The sequence below is a fragment of the Eulemur rufifrons genome, chromosome 1, assembly GCF_041146395.1.
Source record: "Eulemur rufifrons isolate Redbay chromosome 1, OSU_ERuf_1, whole genome shotgun sequence".
NCBI lineage: Eukaryota > Metazoa > Chordata > Mammalia > Primates > Lemuridae > Eulemur > Eulemur rufifrons.
In genome coordinates, this window is record NC_090983.1 from 12,287,710 (window position 1) to 12,311,941 (window position 24,232).

Below are 24,232 nucleotides of genomic sequence, written 5' to 3' on the forward strand. Positions count from 1 at the left end.
ACACCAGGCATCAGTATGGACAGAGACCACATGACATTCAAAATGAAATCATAAGCCTTAGAGTCAAGCTGAACCGATCTGAATCTCAGCTCCACTAGTACCGCCTTGGACTAGTCCATTTACTTTTTGTAAGTATTAGGATCCTCATATCTAAAATAAAATTGTTAATGGCACCCACTTCACAGGATGGCTATGAATAATCGAGAAAAAGTAAATAAAGTGCTTCATATAAGCCTTGCACATAATAAGTAATTGCAAACCGAGAGCTGCATTATTATTAAATTAACACCATCATTTGCTTAGTGTCTACTAAGCACCAGACCGTATGCCAAGTCCTTCTGCAGATTATTTCCTTGCAGTCTCTGGAAAATTTGATGAGTTAAATACTGTCATAGTTGGGAAAACAGAACTCTTTAGTGACTGGTTCAAAGTCGCAGAGTTAGTAAGGAGAGGATGGAGCAAGAGCTCAAGCCCACACAGTCCAGCACTAGAACTTAACCTCCTGAACATCTAACTTTATGTTGAGCATTTAATAGACTTGAATAGGATGCACCGTCTGCCCCTGAGCACATTCACTAGAGAACTCTTTCAGACACCCAGGGCCTCATGCTGAGCAAGTGGTCAGTAATCCAGAGGGCAGACTTCTGAGTCAAGAGGTTAGAACTTGCACCTGGTACTTCAGGGCTTTGCAGAGATTAAGGATGAGGCAGAAAACTGCTTTGAGCTATGACATCAACAAACTAAACATCCAGGGGAAAAAATACAAGGACTCAACGTCCCCAAAACAAAGAAGCCTGCATCCACAAAAAACATCAAGAGTCTGTAAAGCCACCAGATCACTTACTATAAATCATATTTCACTTTCCCAAACACATTAGCTGATCTCTTCCCTCAAGAAAATTATTTTTGAATTTATACACTGTAGAATACCTTATTATTTTTTAAAATATCAAAATAATACATAGTGTGTCTATAAATAAAATATCATTGAGAAGTTCTGGCATATGACAATGTTTTAATTATAGATTTAAAAAGTTATTATTTGTTTATCTGCAGGCTAAAGAAGATAGGAGATAAAATAAATGTTTATAGTTTGAAATTGCCTTAATAAATGCCAGTAAGACCTTATTTTTAGATATTAAATGAAGTGACATAAGCTTATTATCACATGTGTCAAAATATAAATCATATAAATCTCTCCTTGCTGCTTAACCAAATCCCTGTATTCCCAATCTGAATTGTATATTTACAAAATCAACTCCTATTTATTCACAAACTGGCATTTTCTTTCATCAGATTTCAAACTTTTTAACACCATTACACAGTGAAGGAACCCCAAGAATATTCCCTTTGTTAATTCCCTATTTCTAACAGCAAAAACAGGGTTCTCAATACTATTTGCCACCAGCTGAGTCACCTCCAAGTGCCTTCAGGCAGTTGATTCCAGAGGCTTCTATTCATGAAAACCACTGAAGCCATCACGCAGCTGTACCCGGGAAGGTTGCCATGGCAACCTGTGAGCATGACCCCACAAATGCAGATGCAAGTTTGGTCACATCCAGCACAGTCAACAAAAAGACAATACACAACACCCAGCTGCACCCAGGGTATAAAATCATCATTATGTGATCCCGGCAGCAACATCAAAGGACAGCAATGTCCATAGCCACTTGACTATTGGTTCCAGTAGCCTGGGATTATCTTTGAATTCCCCCCCTTCTATTCTCACCTTCAATATCCAATCTTTGTCAACAATTTCCATATCTAAAATGTGTCCTCTTATCTCCATTTCTATATTTCCATCACCTTGGACCAGAGGCCATTACAGTCTTCCACCCAGATGACTGCCATGATCTCTGGTAGCCAGCCACTCTCCTGCGATATTCCAGACTCCTCACATCGCTCCAAGGATGAACTTCTTTACCCAGATGTTACTTCTAAACACCATTCGCTACTAAAGGAACCAGGTCTGGAAGGGAAAACAAGATGTACCTGAAATATTTGTTATAAAAAAATTAAGAAACTCTCCAAACACTACTGGGAACATGTTGAAAGGACAAATGAGTCAGCTTCAATGAGTTCCCACTGGCCAAAGATGGGACGATTGGAGATTCAAAATGAATAACGCCAGGATATATTTTAAACCGTAGGCAAAACCAGAATCCATGAGTTCATACTGAGAATAAACAACTAAATACATAAACAAGTAAATATTTTTTTTAAATATAAAATAAGTAAATGAGAATGACAACTAATGTAAAAGGAATGAAAGAATTTTAAGATTCAACCATCTTGATAATAATTGATTCAGGTAAGAATTGTCAATGGTGCTAAATATTGTTGAGTAAAAGCTTAATAGAAAATCAAATATTTACAGATTCTCAAAGTATCTCTCAGGAAAAGAAAAAAAATGATAAGCTTCCAATGAAGAAAACTAGCAGATTTATCCACCTTAAACAAATAGTCAAAGGTAACATCACTAATTAATTGAACAAAGTGATACATAGTATATTCCCTAATGTGAGGCAGTCAGATCATAATTTCTTATTATTACTGTAAAAGGACATCACTTCAGTAGTTTTCCTGCCAAAAATGCATCACCTGAATGTAATGATGATGGAGCCTCAGACAGCCACAAGTTGAAGAGCTTTGTGTTTGTACCTAAAGTGGCCCCTACTCTTCAAAATGTCAATGTCATGAAAAAGATGAAGGCAGAGACCTCTTCCGGATCAAAAAAATAAAGAATATATGGCAACTAAATGCAGTTTGTGATGCTGGAGTAGATCGTGGATCCAGACCATGTGACTAATTGCTGTAAAGAACTTTACAGAGACAATTGGGAAACTGAAACATGCCCTATGTATTCGATAGCAGTGTGTCAATGTTATAATTACTAATTTGGTAATTGCATTAAAATTATATAAGAAAAAGTTTTTTTTCTTTGGAGATACTAAAATGCTTTAGGGTAAAGTGTTATGATGTCTTTAACTCACATTCAGATGGCTCAGTAGTAATAACAACAGTAGCAATGATAATAATTGTTTTCTATGTAAAGAGAGAAAATATATTATAAATCACAAATCTAGATTGAGGGTATAAAGAAATTCATTGCACCATACCTGCAAATTTTCAGGTTAGATTTTCTTTTTCAAAATAAAAAGTCAAATATTTAAAAACCAATTTAAAAAAATATATACATTTTTTGGTGGCTTGTCTTAAACCCTTCAAAAGCTTCCCATTTCTGTTATAATAAAATTAAATTCCTGAAATGCTCCAACCTCTACACCAGCCTCATGCATAGCAAATCTTGGGATCACATATTCACTTTATTTCATTTTCAAGAAAGTACCATGATCTTTCATGCCTCATAAATGCTCTTCTTTTCTGTATTTGCATAGCTGGTTTTCTATTAGTATCTATCTATCTAGCTATATCTCTCTCTCTCTATCTATCTATCATCTACCTCTCATTTTCCTTTCTTTTCTTTTTTCTATTTTATAAAGCTCCCGGGTTACTGAATGGCAGCTCACTAAAGAAATCTCCTCTGACTAATCCACCTATATCCCTGGTTATCGGTATCAGAGTCCTTCACCTACTTCCTTCATAGCACTTTCAAATCTCATAATTATTGAATTCCGCATCTGTTAACTTATTTGTCAGTCATGTCCATTTCAATTTACCTTCATGCTTCAAAAGTCAGGACACCAAAATACCTTGTTCACTGCCCTATTCCCACTATGCCTTCAGCAGAGTGGGGCCACCTGAAAGAATGGATGCATTTAGATAGCTGCTTGCCAACTGCTGGTACAATAATTGGCAAGGCAACTATGTGTATGGTCTCTTCCAGTCCTGTCTACCCTACCTCTTTAATAGCTCAGTAGTTGCAAGGAAGCTTCTCTCTCTCTCCATCCTATGACTCTAATGGTCCCCATAAGGTCATTCAGGAGGTCATCCTGCTCTGCATTATAGGTTGGCTTAATAAACACAGATCTAGTGCAGCCAACCCCTGATGCTTGACTTCTCAATACAACAAAGTGATTTTCCAGCCTCTGGGATTTGAAACTAATGCATCCAGAGATGGTCCATTTCACTCGTGAGTGTCTTTCAGGGTTAGAAAGTCTTCTCTCTTGGTTGTCCTGGTAACAACCATAGTTCTTGACCCACTCTGAACAAATTTAATCCCTCTTCTATGTGACGATGATTCCAATATTTGTAGGTAGCTCTCCCATCTCTGAGGTTTGTTTTTTGTTTTGTCTCCATTGGTCTTTTGTCCTTTGATCAGATGAGAAACATCTCTCTCCCTTTTTGAGAAAATTAAATGCATGTTTATTCTGCATTAGAATATTTTCTCAGTGTCTAAGTGGGAGGAGAGCATTTTCTCCATGGCCCTGCTCTAAATTAAAGCAAAAATGAAAAGAATATGATATCCGATGCTTCTTTTTTAAGTCAGTCAAATGTGCCTTCTCCAAAAGAGCTAAGGCTATATTCCCTTTCTGAGCTTTTTTGAAGATTTTCTTCAGCTAATTCTTTCTCAAATTAAACTTTGTTATTGCAATTTGGTATACATAGAGTAAATGAGTGGCCACAGCTGTGTGAAGGACACTAACATTTGAGCATGCTCTTTATGTCAGTTACATGTTGGTATGTCATTTCCTCCCTGTATCGTACCTACCATCTAGGTATAATTATCATAATTTTCCACATTAGGAAATGAACAGCTGAAATAATCTGTCCATGGCACACAGCTCATAAGTGATAGAGCTTGGAGTTTTACCTTCATTTTATATCAAGCTGATTTTTAATGAAATAAACAGAGAAATTTAAAGAAAAAATATTGAAATATTGTAAATAAATTATCCAGATGCTGGTACTAAGATTGACTAAGATTACAAAATAGTATGGATATGTAACAAACCTCTAACAAAAATTACTAAATGTAATTAAGAAAAAAAAAGATCTGGGAGCAGGGTTTGATCACAAGTGAAATATTAGCACATACTTTTCTAGTGGTTGGCACAGGGGTGATGTTGGCAGGTAGGATTTGAGGAATGATGGTGGTACCACATTTTTGGTGGTAATAAAACATTAAAATGAAAGAATCATCATCTAATCCTTTCAGCAAATCAGGTCCTTAAAATAGTGTTTAATATTGATCATCAGCCTTTAAAAGATTCTAGAATAATTGGAGAGAGTCCAACAAATACAAACAGAAATAATGAAATTGGTAAAAAAAAAAAAAATTGGTATAATAAAGCACCAAAAATACTGCTAAATGAATACACAAATTAATGAACGAAATTGGCTCTTTATACCAAAACAAAAATATACTAAAGGGTGACCTGATTACAGTCTTGAAGGATTGAATGGGGTTGTTCTCTGCATCTGTGAGGATTTTAAAAGAGGTCTTAAAAAAGGGATCTTGTCATTAGATTTTAAGAATAACTTCTCTATCATCAAAATGATACAATAGTGAAATAGACGATCATGTAAGTGGTGGACAGATGTTCATAAATGACTAAGAAAAGAATATAAAATGGTTCGTTATAAATGCTTTGGGTTTTGGGGTCAGTAAGCATGGCTCTAGACTACAACTGCCATTACATACAACCTCATTCACCTCCATTATTCAACAAATAATGCTGAATTATTTGGAAGGAATATTTGAAGAACATTTGCCCAGGACATTTTCAAGTCTTTCTATTTTTGTGATTTTGTAAGAATCTGGGTTCCTCTCTCCTATACTCTCTCTCTCTCTTGCTCTCTCTCTCTCCTTCCCCCTCCTCCTTTCTTCTCCTTCTTCCTCTCTTAAATCAGATCACTTACTTCCTAAAGCTAAAAGGCACTAAAAGGGGAAGGAAGTAAAAAACACAAGAAAAATAGAATACAAAGTGTTCAGGGTTAGTCTAAAATAGAGAAGAAATATAACCAGGAAGTGATAAAAGGAATCCAGCCTATAAATTGAACTCCTTTCTCTCAATTCTTTCACTCTACTCACTTTTTGGAGCATGTCTAACCAAACATGGGACACCTTACTCAAGGACACCCTGATTAACCCATCCATTGTCTTAAAAAAAAAAAACCCTCTCCCATTAAAGCTCTCCATGGAAGTCCCGCTGCCTACCTTCCTAAGATTAAAAATTATTGCCCACAGATTAATATCAATGATAGTAACAAGTGGCTTCTGTGGTAGTCAAGGTCCCCTGAAAAGCAGAGGTCAAGAATGAATCCAATGTGCAAGAAAATTTTAGGGAAAACACCTGTGAAAGAAAATGGGAACCAAATTGGGAGAGTCTGGGAGCACCACCGACCACAAGGCATTTCTGATCCCACATGAAGGAGAAAAGAGAGGAAGAAAATGTGGGTGCCAACATCTTAGACTGCAGAGCAGTTTTAGGAAAAGTCAGCAAGATTGTCGAGGAGTCCCTGAGCCAATTCGCCTGCCAGGAATTCACCCATCACCTAGTATCCCAGGAAGTGTGTCTTGATATCTCTGCCACATTCAGTCATTGGCACTTACACACCAATAAATTTCAGAGCCACCAGTGGATACCCTAAATCAGTTTCACTTTCTTCAGTCTAAGATCTGAGAGGCACACTCCTAACTGTCCACCAAGATTACAGTTTCTCATGTCCTAACTCTATGCCACTTACTGTGTTAAATATTCTGAGATGAGTTGAATCTTTACAGAACTTATCCGATATCTCATAGTGACTAAGTGGTAAAGAATGGATGTCAAGTCATGTCTCTCTGATTCACCAGCCTTGCTCTTAACCACCACCACCTACCTCCCACTGGACTATTCTACTTCCCTCTATGCCATACCATTCTGATTAACCTTTAAAAAATATCCAAAGAGCATAATCTAGGCTATAATTTAGCTCTATTTCTGAGTGTTTTTCGTTGTGATAGAAAGGGAAAGAACAGTTCAATCTAACCCTTCAAATGCTTAAAAAGTACACTTTGGCCATATGTTCTCTTTGATGAATAGCACAAATTCTCTTGAGGGTTTGCACAGAATTTGTGACTCAGCTCTTGCATTATTACTACTTATTTGTATCTATATGTTCATTGACACCTCTCAACATCTATTACATTCACATTGCTGACGCGTTATTGTAGATTTATCTTATTTCTGGAAGTCTTGAACAAAACCAGAATTTACCTCCTCTGGGTGCATTCCTCCTGCTGTCCTTAAAGTGTGCTTTACTTTCATCCAATACTACTTCAATTTCTCATCTTATATTTTAGTGACTGTCATTGCTTTCATCACTTGCATGCCATCTTCATCTCATTTAGAAGTTTTATGAATAGGCTTTGCATCCCCTCTGAGCTTTTCAGCAATAAACACTAGGTCCAAGCACCAAATCTGCAAATGAAAATTCTACCGATTATGTGCTTTCCCTAAATATGCCTCTAAGTCTCTTCTGAAACATGGCTTCCTCAACTGTCTAATTAATAGTAATCAGGTATTTGTTTTCAATTTTAAAAATAATTTTTATTATGATATCATTTACATACAATGAATCTAAGTTTTTAAAGTACAGCTCTGTGGTTTTGGCACACAAATAAAGTCACGTAAATACCACCACAGTCAAAAGATGGAGCAGCTCCATCACCTCCCCAGATTCCCCTGTGGACCTTTGTTGTGAGCCTCTCCCCATCATCAGCCCCTAATAACTACTTCTCTTTCTCTATGTCTGTAGTTTTGGCTTTTCAAGGATAGTATATAAATAGAATCCTATGATATGTAACCTTTGTGTCTGGCCTCTTCTGATTACTATTAATTAGACAGTTGAGGAAGCCATGTTTCAGAAGAGACTTAGAGGCATATTTAGGGAAAGCACATAATCGGTAGAATTTTCATTAGCAAATTTGGTGCTTGGACCTAGTGTTTGTTGCTGAAAAGCTCAGAGGGGATGCAAAGCCTATTCATAAAACTTCTAAATGAGATGAAGATGGCATGCAAGTGATGAAAGCAATGACAGTCACTAAAATATAAGATGAGAAATTGAAGTAGTATTGGATGAAATTCATCTATATGAACAGCTAGGGATAGTTACGATAGGAGAAAATTATGTTGTAGAAAAAATAATATTGGTACATTTATTTTGTTTAATATATAATTCCTATGATTTTTTGAATTCCTACCATGTGTCACACCATGGAGTTTCCACTTTCCATATATCATCCCATTGCATCCTTACTACAATCTAACTATGACATTATTATGATGTCCATTTTATAGATGATGAAACTAACAACCAGAGAGTTTAAATAACTTGTCTGGTATAACAGTTAGTAAATAAGTGATGTATAATTCATATCCAGAACTGCCCAAATTCAAAATTTATGCATTTTTAATTATACTATATGTTCAGTGTTAACTTCAGTTTAGAATATAATGAGATGACTTTCTTAATACTGGTATATATGAACTCTCATTTTTTTAAGCCAAACAGCAAAATTTCCATCTTTAATAATCATATAGAAAATGCTTTTTATTAAATGTAACTATTGTAAAAACTGGCAAGTTACAAAAATATTTTTATTCTGTTCTATGTTATATTGTTTCTCTATACTACATCGTCTGCTTTTTTATGTTTCAGTCTAAAAATATTCTTCCTACTATTAATAGATATGCTGTTTGTTTACAGTCTGAAGCACAAATTCGCCAGAGCTCTTTTACTTATTTGTTTGCTGTCTATGTTAATTATATCAGCATAAAAACAATACATATTAGGATATTGCATGTATATACCAAACAGTCTAATGTTCCAGCATTTTAGTAAAACAATATATTTGAATTGTGAAGTACAGTGTTTACATCACATAAAGAAAACTCATAGGTGTAGATCAGATCTAGAAGTTATTTTATAAACAATTTGCATAAAATAAACATTTATTATAAAATTGAACATGACTTTTGCCTAAAGAGCAAAAATTCAGAAAAAAAATTATTTTAAATTTAGAATAAAAAGCAGAAAACCTTTGCATCTTTCCAACAATGCACCTTAGGAATTCACACAGAGCCTCCTTCATTTTTTTCACCCCACTTCTTAATCTCTCAAACAGAAATAGCTTTAAACACACTATATTTACAATCTCTGTTGATATTATAGCTTGGACTTTGGAGTTAGGCATCATAAATTTAAATCCTAGCACTGGCTTTATTTTGCGCTCTTATGTTGTAGTCATGTACTTTGTCTTTTTGAATCACATTTTTGACCTAAATTTATTTTCTCGTTCCTTATTTTTATTAATTAAAAATAATAAACTCTATCCTTGCTAATTTTGCAATGTACCATATGGGAACAGGATAGAGAACTTAAAAATATACAATCTACATGTATGTATACACAGGCTGAGTTTTCCTTGGCCTTGCAAGTTTCCAGGTATAAGGTCAAGAGTTAAGAGCAAATTTCATCAAATCCAGGCTCATCTGCACCTTCTCATTCTCCAGTTCTCGGACTTCATGGCCCTCTCTGAGATCTCCATTGAGTCTTAGAGTTAGCCTTACCTGCGCTGATAGATGAATGTGGCCTCTGCAATTCCCACACATAGACCCTTCAGCTCTGTGCTCTGCTCCTTCATTGCCATGGTTCTCTGCCACAGTTTGACCTCAGTCCTCATGGTGCTATGACGGCTCTGCAGTCTTCCAGTTAAGCCATCCAAGTAAGAAGTTGCATGGTGGCTCTCACTCTATGTAAATTAGCAGATACAAGCAGGTATTTGATGAGAGTCTGGGGCATAGAATTACTAATCTCCACAAACTAGATGTGTCTAAGTCTCTGCCCCATCCCAATTTAGATATCCTCTACAGAAACAAGGACTGAGAATTGATAGTCTATGCAAAATGCTGGACATTATAGCTAACACACGGTGGATATTCAATATATCTATTAATAATTTTCTTTGCTTCTAGGAGGCAAAGATACTTCAAAGCATTAAGCATCTTTATTTATTTATTTTATTTATTATTTCAGCTTATTATGGGGGTACTAAAGTTCAGGTTATATATATTGCCTATCCCCCCCATCCCCTCGAGTCTGAGCTTCAAGCATGTCCATTCCCCAGACAGAGCACATCGCACCCATCATGTAGTTATACCCCCATCCCCTCCCCCCACCCTCCATCCCCCCGAGTCAGAACATTCAAGCGTGACCATTCCCCAGATGGTGCGCAACGCACTCATCATGTAGGTATACTCCCATCCCCTCCCCCCTCCCCCCACCTCTGTCCGATACCCAATTGGTGTTATTCCCAAATGTGCACTTAGGTGATGATCAGGGAAACCAATTTGCTGGTGAGTACATGTGACTTTATCACATTGATATGCTCCAAGATAGTCAACAGATGTTTACTGAGTGGACAAATAAAGCTTGAGAAAGGAAGATAAATGTTTAATAGAGGGACAAATACATTATACATGCCTGAAAATGTCACCACTTAACTCCCTTGTGTCTAATTTTCTAAGATGTATAATGACAACATCAAGGCAGATGATATATTTCTCGATTCCTTATTTTTCAAAAGTACCCATCAATACATGAGTGGCTTAATAAAATGTGGTATGTGTATACCATGGAATTCTACTCAGCCACAAAAAAACAATGGTGATCTAGCACCTCTTGTATTATGCTAGGTAGAGCTGGAGCCCATAATACTAAGTGAAGTATCACAAGAATGGAAAAAGAAGAACCATATATACTCATCATCAAATTGGTACTAACTGATCAACACTTACGTGTACATATAATAGTAACATTTATCGGGTGTTGGGCAGGTGAGGAGGGAGGAGGGGATGGGTACATTCATTCCCAATGGGTTAGGTGCGCACCATCTGGGAGATGGACACGTTTGAAGCTCTGATTTGGGTGGGGCAAAGGCAATATATGTAACCTAAATATTTGTACCCTCACAATATGCTGAAATAAAAAAAAGTTGGCTCAATTAGATGAATATAGTTAAAACTTCAAAGCTATAGTCTAAGCTATGACTTTCAAAGCCTGATCAAAACTCAGAAAATGATTAAAAATACATTTTTCAAATAATGATTGACATTATAATTAAAAAGGTAAAGTTATCAATTACATTAAAACCTATACACAATATACCAAGTTTTTTTTTAAAAAAGGAAGCCTTATTTGACTATAAAATGAATTTGATTCTTCTTCCTTCACCAAATGAAACATCATATTTGCTTTGAAATAGTGTACCTTTTCATTTTAAATTATTCAGAAAGGCAAGATGTATCTCTGGCATATTTTCATTATAAATGTCCAAATAACTTTGTCGTATAAGAAATGTCATTTTAAAATTAGCCATTATAAAAGATGAAAGAATATAATATTTCCATCTCAAAGATGGTTTAAATATGCTGGTTTTTTATCAAGACTTTAATATTATTATATCAAGTTTCTCATGTGATCAAGACCTCTTCATATAGGTTAATCATATTCTCACAATCACAGTAAATTTCGTCAATCTTCTAGAGCAGGATGAATGTAACAAATGCTACGACAACAAGAAAATGCCTTAATAATCTTATTAACTAGACTCAGTCAGACACACAGGTGACTTTGGGTCTCAGGCCTTCATATTTGCCTGGAGTAGTGTCTGCAATTGATCTGATTTATTTTCTGTCAGTCTGTGATTAGATAAATCTATGTAGTTTGTAGTCCTAATTGGATCACTAGGTATAGGAGTACAGTTGCATGAGAAATGCAAAGCCTTTCTATATACTTGCCTCCAAAGGAAAAACTTAAACTACACTGGCTTCTGCATAGAAGGTAAGGGTACTGTTTGCTTTGTTATAGTCTACCTAGTGTTCAATATCCAACATTCATCACAAGTAAATAGACAAATGAACTTAAAGACTACATGTCACTAATTTTAAGCAGGTTACATGTTTCCAAGCATAAAAAAGCAATAAAAACATAGGTAAGTCAACTGAGTAGTGTCCTCATGTACATTATATTCACAAAAATAATAAATTATTTTTAAATTAAAAATTAGGACTATTGTGGACCTTAAAATAAGTTCTGTCTCTAGCAAGACCAGGGAACTTTTCCCCCTTTATTCCCACAAGTAGCTTTTCTTTTTGCTTTTTCTACTTCTCCCTCCAGAATACCGATTCTTACGTTCGGTCATCTTACATAGTCCCATAATTCTCAAAGACTTTATTCATTCTTCTTGATTCTTTTGCTATACATTTTTGAATGACTGAGTTAACTCAAAATCCTTGTCTTCAAGCTCCAAAATTCTTTCTTGTGCTTGGTCTAGTCTGTTGTTAAAATTTTCCACTGTATTTTATATTTCACTAAATGATTATTTCATTTTCAGGAGTTATGTTTTTCTTTAAGATATCTACCTCTTTAGTGAATTTTTCATTCATGTCTTGAATTACTTTTTTAGTTTCTTTGTGTTGGTTTTTTTACTTTCTCATTGATCCTATTGAGCTTGCTTGTGATCCATATTTTGAATTCCATACCTGACATTTCATAAATTTCTTTTTGGTTGGAGTTCCACTGCTGGAGAGTTAGTATGAACCTTTGAGAGTGTCAGAACAGCCTGGTTTTTCGTGTTGCCAGAGTTTTTATGCTGGTTCCTTCTCACCTGGAATCCAAATAATTCAGAGGGGAACATACTTGTTCAAAAATGTTTTGCACATTTGGGATTATTTCTCAAGAATAAAGCATAAAATGTAGAATTACTGGGCTACAAGGAAACTGGCTTATGCAGGTTAAATAGAACTGTGAGTGGATTGGGGTACAGGGATGGGAAGAGTAATACATTCTTCCCGCGCAGAAAAATGGACATACCCAAGTTAAGGTGATGCTGGTCTGTAGCTGCCAAACAAGCTTGGCTGGGCTAGTGTACAGTTTAATCTTTGATTAAAGGTCTTAAAATGAGCCTTCCTCCAGAGTCAAAATTTATTTTATTTTATAATATGTGTAAAATCATATTAGAAGTGCTGAGAACTGCCACATATCATAGATACAATAACACTGTAATTACTGGTAGTTATTGCTAGTTCAAGCTGCTGAAAATGACCTAAAAGCCCAGCTGCAGTAACCGGGAAACACAAAGAGGTGTGCTGTTTATAGAAGGCAAGAATTCTCTCAAGTCCTCAAGAAATGATGAATAGTCAGATTGCCTACTTAAGGTCACAGAAAATGCCATAAATTTCTAAGGTCTCACCAACTCTAAAATTCTGTGTGATAATTAATAGCAACATCGTCTAATGGTTTACCCCACTATAATTCTGCTGGGCACCTGGCCAGTATAATTACTTCTACCTCAAGTTTTTTCATGAAATAAAGTTGATTATTCACAAATAAATACATAAGCAAACCTTTCAGCAGATGGGGTTTTAAGAATATTCCTTATAATTTGTATCCCTTTGAAAGAAAAGGGAAAGTATTACTTAGAACAACTGATACAAAGTAACAGTATAAACATTCCAAAATCATGCTGTTTTTATGTCCCTTCAACCCTTATGTGAATTGGTATCTTCCAAGCAGCCTGCAGCTGTGAGAAAGGACCCATTAGATTTTTTTTTATAAAGTTTACACTTTATTTGCTAAGTAGTAAACTGGGGAATAGTGACTCCATTGAAGCAAATAGTACTTATCTTACCCTGTGGACCATTCTTCCCAATTACCCTAGCATAGATTTGTATTAAGGAGTTTAATGAACAGAAGCTACTATATATAGCATCAGTTGTCAGGGAGTACACAGACTGCATATGATTGTTTAGAATTGCCAGGCAGCTTCAATCCCTAAATGCCCCCAAAGGAACCCTGTCGATCAAGTTTCTCAGTTTCCCCGGATTTCCTGCAATTCCAGTGAATAGACCAATTAAAACTTCCTCTGAAACCTATTCTATTTGAGTGTTCTAGTATACTCATTTCCATAGAACTAGGGTGACCATTTACCCTGGCCAGCACAGTTTTATTGTCCCCATATAATTATTAATAGTGCCCAGTTTCACTCAAAAATTTGGATGAGAAATTATATGCTCATCCTGCATATAAATGACCTTCGCAAATAGATGATAAATTTAGAAATGTGAGAGCCACCACTCTCTACTCTATACATAGAGAAATGCTCAGTAAAATGCATCGAAAGAATTAAAATGCATATCTGAGCTCAAAAAGCAAGAAAGTGAAATATCCAAGTGCCAAAAAGAGAAAAGAAAGCTCACAGACTTAAAGGTTAGAGTTGAAGCTTCATGGCTGGCTGCCAAGGTCCTGGGACTAAATGTAATCCCAAGATCTGGGGTTTTGATGCCTGCAATGGGATGAAATTTGCTATTAGAAGGTCAGGATGGGGCTCCTTTCATTAAAATAAAATGTGGAAAAGAGTTGACTTGCCCATGAATGGTAACTGGAAAATTTCTACCAGCTGGTGCCGCTCATTGGCACAAAGGCCATATGTGGAACTGAAAGGCTGAAGAGAAATCTGAACACAGCATTTTTAGCATGTATGTGTAGATGCCACATTTACAACACACATGTGGAACAGAATCCTCAGGAAGCCATCCTCTGAAACTGCCCCATCCAGAGATCTCCACAGCTCAGAGAATTTGCCATTTTCAAAGAGAGGATAATTCTCATAGAAGTTGAGTCCATAAACAAATGTCATAAAAATTTGAACAAGTCCATTACCAAGAAAGATTGATTAGAGACCCAACAAGAAAGGTAGTTGAACTGAGGAACTCAAATGAGAAAGCTGAGAGAATCTCTAAATATATGTAAACTGTTCAGAAAGATAAACTAATGCCAAACACAAAAGAGATCATGATACAGAAATAATCATATTTGGAAGTAAAAGAAGTATAAATCTTAAAAATAAATAAAAAGTTGCAAAAAAAATTTTTAATCAACAAACAGAATAAAAGGTTGATTAGACATGGATTAAGAGGTGATTAATGAATTGATGAATAGAAGTAAGTTCAGATTGCTTCCCAGGGGAACTTGAAAAAGTATAAAAGAAATAAGAGGATTCAGAGTGAAACAGGTTTGAATTTGAATCTTGAATTCACCATTTACCACCTATGACCTTGAGAAGTCACTTAATCTTTATTTCAGTTCCTCATTTATGTGCTTAGAACAATTATATATTTATATATATATATATATATATATATATTACACTGTCTTCATAAAGATAAAATGAAATATATATAAACCATACAATGCATTGCCTACATTAGGGATTTAGCTACTCAAGAAATATTTTTTCCCTTACTCTCTTCTCTTAACAACTACTTGCTGAATTATTTTCTAAGTATTGGTAATAAAACATTTACAGTATAATGAGTGTTTACCATGTATGCCATTCTTTACATGCATTTACACAATAACAGTTAAACCATATAATTTTGTATGACAGATAAATCCATTTTTATAATTTTAAAAGTGAGATAGAGAAAATAATTTAAATGCCTCAGGTCACAGTAGATAGCAGAGATAGATATTTGACCTAGAAGTATTATATATTAAACATAACTTTATTAAACCCAGATCATTTTACATTTATCTTTGAGGAACCAACAAAGATGATCAATCAATCAATCACTTTCCCTTGGTATAGGCTTGGCAGAGAGGTTCCTAAAAGTATCAGAAAGTGTCAGGTTCCAAAGCAGGTTAGGGCTTAGGAGCACATCTCATAATTCCACCGGAGTTCTCGAATACTACATCACTAACTTACCTGACGTCATTTTCTTGGAGATATGAAGGCTGAGATATAAACATTAAGAAATAGCTCTAATTAAAGGCGGATCTGTTAGGAATAAATTAATGGATTAGACATACAACTTGTTGATTTTATTATTTTAGTTTCAATAATAGATTTTATTATTTTAGTTATTTCTTTTTTAAACATGTGATAAGAAGACATTTTATACTTTATGTTCAGGGAAGGCACCACTTCACAGAATAAAATGAAATAGCACTTCATCACATCAGCCAATTCCAAGGAAATAAGAAAGCTTTCCTTCTTCAATTTTTAAAAAATGAATCTCTAATCGTGACACTTTCTATGTAATTTCTAGGCAAAAAAAGATGAAGGTATTTTAACTTATTTTTTGAAAATTCCAGAGAAAAAATAATAGTGTAATTCATGAGATAATAGTTTAACACATGATAATAGTGTTCCCCATGAAAAAGACAATCTATGTCTTTTTTAGATCCACCCCTAACAGAGCTTGGTATAGGATAGATATTCAATAAATATTTGTTAAATTGTCTCAGTGTAAGATGTTTTCAATTTGCCTTGAGGTCTTTAAATTAATTTTCCCAAAAATAATTAAAATAGAAATATGATCTTTCTAATTTTAGTATTACCTCATAGTAACATGAGAATATATATTGTCTGTTTTATGTACAGTTCTGATATATAAAAATGTCAATTCATTTTGTCAGATAACAATAGCATATGTGAATGTTTGGAGTGATTTGAGAGCATCATTGCTATGGTTTGAGTATTTATTTTCCCTCCCGAATTCATGTAGAAACTTAAATTCTCAATGCAGCAGTATTAGAGGATGGGGGCTTTAAAATGTTATTAGGCCGTGAGGACTCTGGCCTCATGGCTGGGATTAGTGCCTGATAAAAGGGCTGATGGAACTATCTAGACCCTTTTTGCCCTTCTGTCCCTTCCACCAGGTGAGGACACAACATCTGTCCCTTCTGGAGGATGCAGCAAAAAGATGCCATGTTGGAAGGAGAGATTTGTCTCTCACCAGGCACAGAATCTGCCTACACGTTGATCTTGGACAAGCCTCCAGCCTCCAGAACTGTGAGATATAAATTTCTGTTATTTATAAATTACCCAGTCTCAAGTATTTTGTTATAGCAGCACAAACTAAAACAATCATCTTAATTGCAATAATGCCAATATTTGTGTATCTACTATTTATTGCCTTCAAAGGGAGCACTAGATTGAGAACTTCAGATATATGAAAAAATGAATTTTATACTTTTTTAAAATAGCTGATCAATACTGTTTCTCTTACCATAAGTATGATCAAGATTTGCCATATTTGGGGGTTATCCTGACACAAGTACAAAACATCAGCTCAAACCAGGAAATACAGTCATTTGGTATAACCTTTATGCATCAAATTCTGGATATTAACTTTTGTGATTCATTTACTCCATCAATGAATAAGTATCTAATGAGTGTTGGCTATATATGAGACTCTGAGTCAGGTGCTGGAAGTATACCTAGAGATAAGAAGCGGTCCTTATTCTTACAGCTTTACTATTCAATTTTAAGAGAAATAAGGAAACAAGTCATTGAAACACAATGGGATGAACCCTCTTTTTCCTCTTCTTCCTCCTCTTCCTCTTCCTCCTCTTAATTTCCTCCTCTAGCTCCTTTTACAACATGTACATGAGTGGTAAGAGGCTTAAAATTGTTTTATGTAATCAAGCTTTGTTTCTTCTTGCCACTTTTGAAGGGCCTCCCTACCAGGTGACCGTGAAGCTTGTAGCTACTGTGTTAGCCTAGGAAGGTCTGGGGGAACCTAAGCCACCTTTGGAGTGGACACTGGTATTCTCTGTAACCTAACACTATTGAGCAATCACTATATGACAGGCATTGGGACTCCAGGCTAAATGCTTTACTTGCATCTTTTCACTTAATTTTCATAGCAACCCCATGATGTAAAGAGTCTTATTATTCCCATGGCAGGGGAAGGATGGCACTTGGTTGGAGGCTACTTGAACTTGCTTAAAAGTGGGAAAACGTAGTCCCTCCTAGCTCCTTCTGGATATTTAGAAGAAAATATCTGGCTAATAAGAAAGAGTGAATTTGCCTTGACTTGCCCTTTCTTCTCTTGTTTAAGAACTTCACAAGGAGAAATAAATGCTGAAGGACTCTATTTCAGTAATTTTACATATCTTGCCCAAATACTTTTACGATGATGAACACTTATTGGTTTTTTGTTTTTGATTTTTTGTTGTTGCTGTTGTTTGTTTATTTGTTTACTATCTCTGGGTTTTGAGATGGAGACATTCAGCTCGTGCCTGCTGGATAACCCATGGTTTTTCTGTTCTGCTGGTTCTTGGACTCTTTGTATAATGAGGGTATTTTCTGGAGAAACCAGGGACAGCTTTTCAACTTTGCATTTAATATATCTATCTTAACCACAGGTCTTTGAACATGCTGAGTACAAGGCTCTGCCCTGCATCTTTCTGAATGTGCAGACAACTGCTCTGCATGGGATGGTGAAATCTCCATTTTGAGAATGGACTGACTTCCGTTATCATTGTGGAGTTAGAACATGTTCCATAACACAATGAGGGATATGGATTCCTGTGTAGTGCAGTCAGATTCTGCGGCATAATTCATCAGTTTGGATAGAAAAATTATTTGAAGTTGAATACTGGTGGCTTGATTCAACTTTCTAGTATGCCACAACTCCTAGGCTAAGCTCCCTCCTTGAAGTATCTTCTGAAGCTCCTCTTGGGATAGTGGGTTGGTTTAGAATGCCATGAACTCCTCTCCAGTACATCTGTGTGCTTGATATTCTACCAGTTATGGGGAAAAAAATTAAGACTATAAAAAAGGAAAATATTATTATTAATACCAGAGTGGTACGTTCAAGCTGGCCCATACAGGTTTAGGAGAACTGTCAAATTTTCAAGAACTTGCTAACTAGTTGGTAAAACAGCCATTATTGAAATTAAGTTATATATACTTAAAAGTAAATTAGTTATATTAAAAGAAAAGGTAATAAATACTCCAAAACCACCATTTACTATTTATTCAACTATATTTTACTAATATATGTGCTCTTCAAGTTATTTACATCTATTATGGCTATAAGGCAGAAATATACCATATAAGGGTGTGCTACTGTGTGTCCCCTCCCATCAAACTAGTGATTCTCCAACTTCAATGTGCATCAAAAGTACCTGAAGGGTTTTGTTTTTTTTTAAAAATACAGATTGCTTAAGTGGCCTCACACACAGAGTATCTGATTTAGTAGGTCTGATGGGGGCTTGAGAATTTTTGCTAAGCACCCAGGTGCTACAATGTTGAATGTCCTGAGATGACACTTTGAGAACTACTCATCCAAACAAGCCCATGAGATAATCATTATTGTCTCAATTTAAAAATGAGGAAACAGATTTACAGAGTTCAGGCATGACACATATTTGCACCTAGTAAATACATGTACTAATTATTTAAGTCTCAAACATGTATTTTTATACTACCGCAGTTTCTTGACCACAATAATACTCTGACACAGAAAATTGGAGTTACTGCATGCAACAGAGCATCCTGAGAATAGTAAAACATCACGTGTCGTTCTGATCACATAGATACAAAAGCTATATGCCTATTGTAAATAAAGTTCTTAGCCATTTAATTTGTCATTTACTGAGCCAATGTCTATGTTGGTTGTTTACACTCATAAGTGCTTTGAAATTCTATTTCTTTCCTTTACAAATGAAGAACCAAGGCCCATAGATATTCATGATTGCCCAAATCATTTGTTCCATGATTACTATCACACGAGATTAGAAATTATTTTACATTGGCCTGCCATAAAGTGTAACTTATTTTTATTTTATCACAAAGTATTCCGAGTCTGAATAAAGAATAAAAAACATGATATATAATTCAGAAGGACTTTCATTTTTTTCATGCCCCTGCTAGCCTTAAAGCAAGAGTCACTGGCCTTCTATTCTCTGTGCAATCAATCACCATGCTATTTCTCAGCCCTTTTTAAAAACATGTCAGTGAATTCTTTTCTTACAGTCATGGGCTAAAAGTTCAGTGATTTCCTAGTAGTTCTCAACAATGAAACATCAGCACAATCAAGCATTATTTAAATTCCTGGAGGAAAAACAACTGTGGCATAAAATTCAAGTTCTCCTTTACCACTAAGGCTAATAATGTCTCAACCTTCGATCAGACCCCAGATATTAGAAACCAAAAGTACGTATAGGTGGTTTTCTTTTTAAAGGGACAGGATTAAAGGGGCAAGTCACAGAAATAGCAAGAAAAATGAGAACAGTGTCTAAAATGAAAGTGTTTTTCATCTTATGTATTACTACTCAAACCAGGACAATATTAATTTGTTAGGTGGTTCTGCATTCAGCACCATGGTAGGCACTGAGCAAAGATGAACAAGTCAGTAACAATGACCTGTGGGAAGTCACAATATTGCAGGACTTGCAGAAGGCAGATCTCTAACCGAACATAATACAAGTCAGATTCAGATTCAGATACATGGAGCTACATAGAAATGAATATAAAAATTAAAATAGTTTTACCAAGATAGTAAGAATGTGTGTGTGGGGGGGGTCTTATATTTTTAAACTTTTGTTGCTCAGTTTTCTTTCAAAGAAAAGGAGAAATGAAGTGTATTTAAATAGAGAGGAAGAAGTTACCGAACCAGGCTACGTGGATTGGAGAAGATCCTCAGAAAGGACTCTCTCGAGACATTTGAATTGAAGTCTTCAGGAGGGACTCCAGAGACATTCCAAAATGGACCAGAAGTTCATTAAGTAGAGAAGCAAAACCATTTCCTGCACAGGAACTAGGAGAAACTGGCACATGGAGATAGAAATGTGCGAGTCCAAAGATGGACGAAGAGCCTCATTTTGTTAGAGCAATGATCTCCAAACTTTAATCATGCCACTTCCACATTTTTGCCTTACCTGGTACTACCTGTGCTCCCAATTATGTTCACTTAATATTTAAAATATTTAAAAGGCATTGTGCCACTAAAATGAATAACAGTATCTCTCAACATAGATAGACAATCACTTACAAAAATAAATACAATAAAATATTGACCCCTCACCTGGAAGGAACAGAGTGATTCTGAAAAGGCTTCCGTATCCTTCTTCTAGTGATACTCAAGGCCACGCCCTTCTCCTGCCTTCCAATCCACTTCTCTGTTTTGTGTAGCTGAAAGACCGCATTTGGAATTGTATTCCAGGTCAAATGCTGTTTCTTGCTAGAATGGCTGCTTAAAACTAAGCTTTCCCTCCTGGCACCCCTCTACAATGCACTGAGCTGCCTAACAGTGTCTTTGGTACCACCAGTGGTTCTGTATTTCAGAAGCATTGAGCTGGAAGGAACATAGGCTATGTGGCTCAGAACCAGGAATCCTAAAAATGACATAAGTGCCAAATTTCTCATGTCTTTCATTATCTTGTTAAAGATAAAGCCATCAGGTGTTTACTTGTAAATATCCTCAGGTAATCCCCTCTCCATTCATATATAACATATATTACACATTTTTTAATCATTCACTCTTTCTAGAAGATACTACATGGCTTAAAAAATACAATGACAAGAGTGTTGAGTATTTTTGACAATCACTAAAATGTCATTTGTGTTTGGTTTTTAGGAAAAAGCTTTCTGTTTCTTTCAAATTTAAATCTAAATTTATGTGGGTACATCTGATGGGACCATAAAAATCCTTAGACATTCTCCAGTATCAGCCTGGATTTTAACACATAAAATAATAAGTACAAGAGAGTAATAAAATATTTATAAAGCATCTATTATGTGAAAATACAGTATCAATAGTTTATCTTTTTACATAAGTGCATAATCGCTAGTTAGTAAATGGTGAGGTTAATTAGGTCACCATTTTTACAAATATTTGAGAAAAATTGCCTCAGACACAATTAAAAAAAATTATCTATAAACTGATGTGACTGATTAACCATTGCCACATGAAAAAGAAAATATTTCCTTGTTTCTATCCAAGAAAGGAACACCTTGACTCCTTGCATTGATTTGCAAGAAGAATTTCCCTCATTTCTAAGTGGTATAAAATCATATGAAATCAAATTTCATGAGGTATAAAATCATGAAAGAAGTGGGAAATCTGAGTTAAGTTTTCTTGCAATAAGGTTTGGTGTTTTTTTTAATTTCAAATGTTTAAGTAATGCAGAAATAGCACAATATAATAAGGTTCCTTTAAGAAGTCATAATCAACCATGTGTTTGCACATGAACTTTACAGCTGACTACCCTCGACAGTCCATAGAATTTCAGATCTTTAGTTTTATTCAAATTTCCTATGGAGTGTTTAAGTGATGGATGTGTCTGGAAAATTTCAACCAATCTTCCAAAGCCCCATCTGCCAGGCCATCTGGATTTTGCATCCACAGAGAACTACGTGGTGAATGATTATAGACTATGACTGAAAAAAAAAAAAAAGAAAGAAAGAAACAGAAAGACAAAAAAAAAAAAAAAGGAAAAGATAATAGTAAATTGTAAGAAACACCAATGGAACTAAAATCATTTTTGTGAAGTCTTTTATAAAAAGGAAAAAGTTGGCATGTAGGGAAGAGAAATGCATTTTATGGTTTTATTTTCCCCCCATCATTCATATAATTTATGATAAGTGCTTGACCTTTTTCCATAAGATGTTTAAATGGCAGCTGTTATGACTGCAGTATACCATTCCATCAAAGCTTTTGAGGACAATAGTTTGTTTTGCAAAGGTCATATTTTGTATATACTTGTGAATGTGTTCAAAAGGCTTACTAACTAAATATACAAGAGTTTCATTGAGAATAAATTATATAACAATTTTCAAATTAAATGTAAGCCAAGACATCCATAGGGAACACTTTAAGAGAAATTTGAAAATCCAACTCATAGTTTGTATTGAATATTCTTTTACAAGTTAACTGGGATTGATAGAAAACATAGGGGCTTATATTAAATGATTTATTAAAATTACCTATGTAGAAAGAAGACAGTAGTTAAATCTCTTTACATCATACATAACATAACATGTGGAAGTATTTAAATATAAGAATATGCATCTATTTCTGGAACAAAATAGAAAGAAGAAGAGTTAGGGTCTTCTCATCATAATTCCAATACCAGACCCTTCTTTACCCCTATATTGATAAGGGATCCCCCAACACATGTAGCTTATGTCAGAATAACAAAGTCTAGAATAAATTGCGTAGCTGATGCTGACTGATTGGTCTTTCTAAAAAATTTTTGTTTTGTTTAATTTTGTAAGGTTTAGGGAGGTATAACTCTCATACAATAAAATTCATTCTTTTAAAGTATACAATTTGGAAAGTTTTGACAAATATATATATAGTTCTGTAACCACTGCCATAATCAGTACGTTAATTATTTTCATCAATTCACAAAGTTTCCTTCTGCCCCTTTGCAGTCAATTTGCTTTCCTCACCTCAGCCATTTGGCTTTGTATTTGTGTTCCCTATAGTTTTGCCTTTCTAGAATGTCACATAAATGAAAACATTCAATATCTAATCCTTTGTGTCTAGCTTCTTTCAGTTAGTGTAATGCTTTTGACATTCATCCATGTTCTTGCATGTATCACAGTTGGGTTTTTTTTTTTTATTGCTGAGTAGTATTCCCCAAATTGGATACATCATGAATGTTTTGTTCATTCACCAGTTGAGAGACATTCATATGCTTTCTAGTTTTTGGTGGATTGGTTGCCATAAACATTTGCATAGAAGTCTTTAGTTATAATTATCAAAGAGTAGGATTGCGGCATCATATGGTAAATGTACATTTAATATTATGAGAAATGAACAAACTGTTTTCCAATGTGACTGTACCATTTGGTCTTCTCATCTGCAATTCATCAAAGTCCCATTCATTCCCATATCCTCATCGGCACTTGGTATTCACATTATTTTAAAATTTTAGCCATTCTAGTAGATGTGAAATCTCAATGAAAATATCAGACTGATTTTTTTTTAGAAATTGACAAGTTTATTCTGAATTTTTGTGTAAATATGAAACACTGGAATTGCCAAAACAAATTTGAAAAGGAAGAACAAAGTTTAAAAACTCATATGCCCTGATTTCAAGCTTACAGAATTCAATATTGTATGGTTTGGACAAAAGAACAAACATATAGATCAATAGGACAGAACAGAGAGTTGAGAAACAGACCTGAAAAATTATTTTCAATTGATTTTTGACAAAGATGCCAAGGGAATTAAATGGGGAAAGGATAGTTTTTTCATTATATGGTGCCAAAACATTTTGTTTAAATCTTTATCTCAAACCATATATTAATTAACTTAATATGAATCATAGATCTAAATGTAAGAGCTAAAATTATAAAACTTCTAGAAAAACTTGTATGGCCTTTGATTAAGCAAAGACTTCTTATATAGGACACAAAAAGTATGACACATTAAAAAAAGATAGTTTGGATTTCATCAACAATTAAAACCTGCCCTTCAAA